Source organism: Scyliorhinus canicula, chromosome 8 (genome assembly GCF_902713615.1).
Source record: "Scyliorhinus canicula chromosome 8, sScyCan1.1, whole genome shotgun sequence".
Taxonomy (NCBI): Eukaryota; Metazoa; Chordata; class Chondrichthyes; order Carcharhiniformes; family Scyliorhinidae; genus Scyliorhinus; species Scyliorhinus canicula.
Window position 1 is genome coordinate 27,604,527 of NC_052153.1, and position 6,293 is coordinate 27,610,819.

General features: G+C 41.6%; 1 pseudogene; it reads left to right on the plus strand.

Moving 5' to 3' along the window:
- Nucleotides 1–5,757: 5,757 nt before the first annotated feature.
- LOC119970822 lies at nucleotides 5,758–5,852 on the plus strand (annotated as a pseudogene).
- The last annotated feature ends 441 nt before the right edge of the window (nucleotides 5,853–6,293 follow it).

The following is a 6,293-nucleotide window of genomic DNA, read 5'->3' on the forward strand; positions in this document are numbered from 1 at the left end:
AAACAGGGGATGCAGATTTAAGATAAGAGGTGGAAGGCTAAGAGGGAAGTTGAGGAGAAACCTTCTCACTCAGAGGATGGTGGGACTCTGGACCTCACTGCCTGAAAGGGTGGTTGGGTCAGAAACTCTCACAATATTGAAGTAACATTTAGATATTCACTTGCTTTGCCGTAACCTCCAGGACTGTGGACAAAGCGTTGGAAAATGTCATTTGTTTAGTCAGATCTTTGTTGACCGGCATTGACACAATGGGAATGAATGACCTCTTTTTGTGCTATAAACATCGATGAATAAATGGGAAATATGAATTTATGAAAACTACCATTAAATGCTTGGGACACATAATGCAACAAAAAGGCAAAATGGTAGACCCTCAAAAAGCTAAAACCATCAGTGACTTTCCACAACCAAAGTGTTTCACTGATGCCCAGAGATTCCGCCGAATGGTCAGTCAAGTTGGGTCATTTATTCTGTATTTAACTACAATAACTGAACCTCTGAAAGGCCTTTTGCGAAAAGGCCACCAGTGGTTTTCAAGTATTGAGCGAACCAACACATTTCAGAAAATAACGGAAAGGCTCATTTCTTAAGACACGCTGGGACATTACAATCCCATGCCAATGGCTGGCTGACACATCCTCAATGGCTCTTGGAGCTTCATTTATTCAAGTACAGGAGGATGGTAAAAGAAAGCCAGTCCAATTTGGTTCTAAGGCATTAGCTGAAATGGAACAATGTCATGTATGGAGAAAGAAGCAAAGGTGGTAACCTGGGCATCTGAGAGATTTTCTGATTATTTGATGGGTGTTATGACACCCTGGGCTAGTGTGTGGTTAATAACAGCCCCAGTTGATCTGGAATCGCAACATAATTGAATTAACGAATAATACTGAGAAAAATACCAAAGTCTTTGGCCCTTGGCTGCCCATTAATTACAGTCACCAGGTTTGTAAATTTAAACATAGTTACTTTTTATTTATCACAAGAACTATAATGAAATATAGAGCAAATGCAACTGGTTAACTGTCAACTAATTCCTAATCTCCCACTTTAACTTCCCTCCCTCTACACACACACACACACAAACATCGAGTGGAGGAGAAGGGTGAAAATAATAAGTAAAAGGAAAAAAAGAGTCTTTGTCCCAGATGATTGTCTTTAAGCAGACACTCCTTTAAAGGAATATTTCAGATCCAGATCTCTGTTTGCGACCTGTAAAGGTTTTCACTGTCGACTCATTCAGGTCTGTGCAGTTTCAGAAATACAGCAATGCAGCCTTTCTGGTGAGAGAGAGAGAGAGAGAAAGAGAGAGAGAGAGAAAGAAGGAGAGAAAGAGAGAGTGGGAGAGAAAGAGACAGAGAGAAAGAGAGAGAGAGACACAGATCTTTCCCCTGAGTGTCCAGATTCAAACTGAGTTCTTGGGTATCTGGAAATCATATTCTTCGAGTAGGGCCCAATCACTACCTGTTAAAGGGCAGAATACGGCGTTTGGGTCAATTCATTGACCACCAGCCAGTCAATCGAACTGGGTCCCACAACAACTCTCCGGTGCCAAAGATTATGGGTCTTGTTGTCTCAAGCTGGCTGCACTATATACTATGTTGCAACTTTGTGAATTCCTCCTTCTCTCTGCTGCTTGACTGAAGGAGAGAAGTCCATTAAGCATCCATGGGTCAAAATGATAATGGCAAAAATAAAGAAAGGGGAAATAAGGAAATCATCAGGAAAGTCCCTCACATGGAATTGTAATTTCAAATTGAAACAGACCATAAACCGTTGGTCACCCATCTGAGTTACAAATTAATTGTCAAAATATCTTTGCACTTACAATGATTTTGACTCAGACTGATGCATTATATAATTGTGTACGCAGCAGGCACATTATCTAGAGTTACGGTTGATCAAACAGTAACCCATGACTCAGTGCTTATCTCAGAGTTGAAAGCATTCTGATCACCACAACAGCTTCTGAAAAAAGAAAATGATGTGTTATACTCTGGGATAACACAGGCTGCAACTGGATGCAGCTTTAACCAACAGATACTCCAGACCTTGAAGATAGTTCAATCTGATTTATTGAACCAGTAGCACAGTTAGCACAGTTCTCTATGAGTTCACCTCTCTGCTCACCTAAGTGTGGTTACTCTGTCTGACTGAACCAGACTAGCTCTTAGCCACGTGCTGGAGGTGTGATATTGTACATACAGCCTGACTCACTCTGTAGATGTTCATCAGTGGAAAGAGGCGGAGTGTGAGGGCCATTTGTGACTTTTATAGTGAGATATCACCCCTGAGTGTCCTGCCTGCTCATTGGTCATGTTCTGTTCTCTGTGTTCATTAGCTGCCTATCTGTGCCTGTCTGTACATCATTATCTACATGTCTGCATATCATGACAGAAAATGTACAAGAAATCAGTAAAGCACAAAAGGAAGATGGTGAATGTGCCCAGTTCAGGAATTTTTACCAAGAATGCTGGTCAAAATATAGTCCAAACCATAAACATTTATGTAAGTACCACAAACCGGGGAAACATGTAACTATGGTAACCAAGAATATGAGGGAAGGGACTCTTGTCATCATCCTTTCTGGCCACTTTGGAATTGCCAAGTGTAGAACATAGAATAGTACAGCACAGAACAGGCCCTTCGGCCCTCGATGTTGTGCCGAGCAATGATCACCCTACTCAAACCCACGTATCCACCCTATACCCGTAACCCAACAACCCCCCCTTAACCTTACTTTTAGGACACTACGGGCAATTTAGCATGGCCAATCCACCTAACCTGCACATCTTTGGACTGTGGGAGGAAACCGGAGCACCCGGAGGAAACCCACGCACACACGGGGAGGACGTGCAGACTCCGCACAGACAGTGACCCAGCCGGGAACCGAACCTGGGACCCTGGAGCTGTGAAGCATTTATGCTAACCACGTGCTGCCCGTCTTTGCACGTCAATCGGTGTGGGGGCCAGGAATTTCACAAACAATTGAAGAATTCACAATGTCATGCTGAATTTGTTTAAATTTATAGCCAAATACCAACGGAACTTTTATTACTCTCTCATTTTCCAGACAGGCCTTGGAAAAGGTTGGAACTAAATGTCTGTGACTTTAAAAGAAAAGCATACCTTATTATAATGAATTATTATTCAAGGTGGTGACCAGACTCCACGATATGACAGCTGAAACAGTGAAAAGAGAATTAAAGAATATCTTTTCAAACCATGGCTTTCTGGGTGAAAGCAAATTGCTGCGGATGCTGGATTCTGAACCGAAAACAGAAAATACTGGGCAATTTCAGCAGGTCTGACAGCATCTGAGAGAAGGAAGAGAGCTAACGTTTCGAGTCTGGATGACTGACATCCAACACTACCTCTACTTTCAACAGCATCTTCCTGATAACACCTGACCATTCACCACCTCTCTTCTCAACATCCAGGGTCCGAAAAACTCCTTTGATGTGACACAAGTGCACTTCTTTCAATTTGTATATTGTATTTCCTGCTCATTATGCAGTCTCCTCTACACACTATCTAAAAGCTGATTTGCTGAACACCTCCATTTCGGGGCTGGTTCAGCACAGTGGGCTAAACAGCTGGCTTGTAATGCAGAATAATGCCAGCAACGCGGGTTCAATTCCCGTACCAGCTTCCCCGAAAAGGCGCTGGAATATGGCGACTAGGGGCTTTTCGCAATAACTTCATTGAATCCTACTTGTGACAATAAGTAATTATTATTATTATTAGCCACCAAGTATGGTGCCATTTTAAAATCGTATTTCCATTCTGATTTCTCTGACCTCAGTATCTTAACCTGTTCTTTTTTTTTTAATTTAGAGTACCCAATTTATTTTTTCCAATTAAGGAGCAATTTAGCGTGGCCAATCCACCTCGTCTGCACATCTTTGAGTTGTGGGGGTAAAACCCACGCAAACACAGGGAGAATGTGCAAACTCCACATGGACGGTGACCTGGGGCCAGGATCGAACCTGGGACCTTGGCGCTGTGAAACAACAGGGCTAACTCACTGCGCCACCATGCTGCCATAGCTTAACCTGCTCTAATGAGATTCAATGAAAATTTGAGGAAAAGGTTTTAGATTCAGCACCTTGCAGCTTTCTGGACTCAACAATGGGTTCAATAATTTCAGATCATCGCCACTACTCCAATTCTTTATGGTGGATAATAATTGTGCTGTTCATAATTTCTTCTGCCTCCTCCCAACCCAGATTATCTCTTTTATTGTTTCCTTATTTCACCTTTCCATGCTTCTGTACTTTAGCTCAGTTGGCTGGACAGCTGGTTCGTGTTCCTAAGCAAAGCCAGCAGTGCGGGTTCAATTCCTGTTCCAGCTGAGGTTATTTATGAAGGCCCCGCTTACTCAACCTTGCCCTTCACCTGAGGTGTGGTGATCCTCAGGTTAAATCACCATCAGTCAGCTCTCCCCCTCAAAGGGGAAAGCAGCCTCTGGTCATCTGAGACAATAGTGACTTTACTTGCTTAAAACCTGTTGCACCTCTTAACATTTTCTAATTCCGCTGCCACGGACCTGAAATGGGAACTCGGTTCTGCCTCGACAGATGTTAGCAGACATGCTGAATATTTCCAGCGTTTTCTGTTTAAATTTCAGGTTTGCAACATCCACAGTACTTTTTCAGCATTTCAGCAAGGCTGCTTTTCAACGAGCCGGTCTGATCTGGGCCTTGCTTGGAAAATGTGGGCTATTTAGATGAATGGATACAAAATGAATGGCTGGGGTCCCATGAGTTCCTGGTCAGAGCTCCCTCTGAGTGTTGCTCTCTATCAGAAGCACAGGAGTATATTGTAGGATTCGCATGACATTGTAAACTGACAGGAAAGGTCAAGTTGTGCCCCTGTGGCAGATAATGCAAGAATACCTCTGCTTGCTTTGTGTAGCAACATTACATATATACTTGTGAATATTTGTTTATCCAATATTTCTTGTAAAATCGGAGACACATTTTACAAGAATACATTACTGATTTTGCGAGAGATAGTAAACAGGTGAATGGACCAAAAGCCCTTGTGAGATGTAACACTCAACTGATGATTGTGAGGGACATTCACATGTATAGTTGGTTGGACAATGGTTCGTATAATCTCCAAATTCTTCACATTTCGCTTTACTGTTCCACTGTTTTCTTTCCTGTGTCTTTTCTTGCCTTTGAGGGAGTGACTTGGTAGAGAATGATATACAGCAGGCTCCCATGATCACACCATTGATTGACATACATTGACATTGCACTGAATTACTTGACAAGGAGACGTGACAGGATTTATTTAAGTCGAAGGCCCAAGAAAATATCATGCTGCCGCTTGTGATTTAATAAGAGTCTGTCTTATTTTGAACCTTGCAATTGCATTTGTCTATTTCAATTAGTACTTTAATTATATTGCACACATTAACAAGCATATCCAGCTAATGAACTGCATTGAACATTATAGTGGTAATTTTACAAGTCTGTGTTGATGGCAATGTGTGTTGCCAGAATGCAGGAATTTCTGTGTACCTTACATATCACTTTCAGTTCATTTAAATTAATGCAGGAATTTAAATTAATAAACAAATTAGTGGGTGGTAAAGCATGCCTGAGTTTCCAAAGTGCGATTCCAGTTTGTGAGCTCAGATATATCTGGCTGTGTATGCACAAACTGGCTACGTCTTTCCTCTAGTTTCAATTTGCCACCACAATTAGAGAATGGTAGGCCATGCTACTGCTTCTGAATTGCATCATTATCGCTTCTTGGCCTTTTGGCTAAGATCAAGTGTAGTATCTGAATTGCATCATTGGCTCCCATCTAAATTCATGGGCTCAGGGCTATAACACTATATGCTTACTGACCGCTATGCTTCAATCGTAAGTGTGTTATGGTCCCCTTAGAGATCACTAACTTTTAAAAAGAGATATGAGTTTCTCAGTGGCCAACACAAGGAATCATGTGACAGATTTTATATTTTAAGACCTTTAATGTAACAAACAAATTAAAATCAATCAAGATCAAGCATTGCTTCATTGGCAACTAATGCATTAAACCACAGAAATGGTGTTCCTTAATAACTTCTTAACATAATCAAAACCCTCTATCACATTTACACATTATGCCATTATCAGAGCAGAAACCTTATTTTTAAAAATCCCAAGCTTCTCCTGGTTTTAGCAGCATTGTTTTCTCCCTGTTCCACCAGGGTGAATCTCCCAGTTTCATTTTGAACAAACTCCCCTTCATTCAACCTTCTGAGCATAATTGAATAGACTTCCAATAGCAAGGTA